A 766-nucleotide genomic window follows, 5' to 3' on the forward strand; every position below is an offset into this window, starting at 1 on the left:
TTTGAAGTTTGTTATCAGTATATGCTAGCCTCAAATGAAAGGAAGACCGTTCCCTCTTCTATTTGCTGAGCAAAAATGTGCAAATTCGGTGTCATTTCTTCCTCAAGTGGTTGGTAAATTTGACCACTGAAACCATCTGTGTCTGGAATTATCTTTGTAAGAAGTTTGTTGAACTAAAGTCCATTTCTTTAATAGCAAAGGGATATTCAGATGTTAAAGGGTCATCCTAGGTCAATTTTGGTAAGTTGCATTTTTCAAAGGATTTGTCTGTCTCATCTACAGTATCATTGTTTGCCACACCAATTAGGGTATAGAATAGTAAGGTGAGTCAAGTGCCAACCAGGGAGCAGGCACGAATAACAAGTAAACAGTTACTGGGCACTCCCTCTTTACTGGGGGATAACATGACATTTACGCCTGGCAGCTCCCCGAGATAGGTTCTATGGATAGTCTCATTTTACAAAGGAAGTCGGTGTCACTTTTCCAGGGTCACACAGGTATGCAGTACAGATGAGTGTCTAACAACCCCGGGGCCAGAGAAAGGCGCGGTGAGGTATAATTAAAATAAATGTACAGTCCTGGTCCGTTGGGTCTCCCCAGGAGCAAAGCCTGGCTGTGCAGGACGGGGAATAACTGAGGACCCTTGCTGAAGGTAGAGCTAGCTGCCGGCAGCGAAGCGGGAGAAACGGGGGAGCCCGGGAAAGCACCGCCCGCCCGCTTCTGCGACTTCCCATTTGCGGTCAGCCGGCGCGCGTTGGTGACGTCA

Source organism: Moschus berezovskii, chromosome 24, assembly GCF_049115385.1.
Source record: "Moschus berezovskii isolate FMDL1 chromosome 24, NW_MosBer_1.0, whole genome shotgun sequence".
In the NCBI taxonomy this organism is placed as follows: domain Eukaryota; kingdom Metazoa; phylum Chordata; class Mammalia; order Artiodactyla; family Moschidae; genus Moschus; species Moschus berezovskii.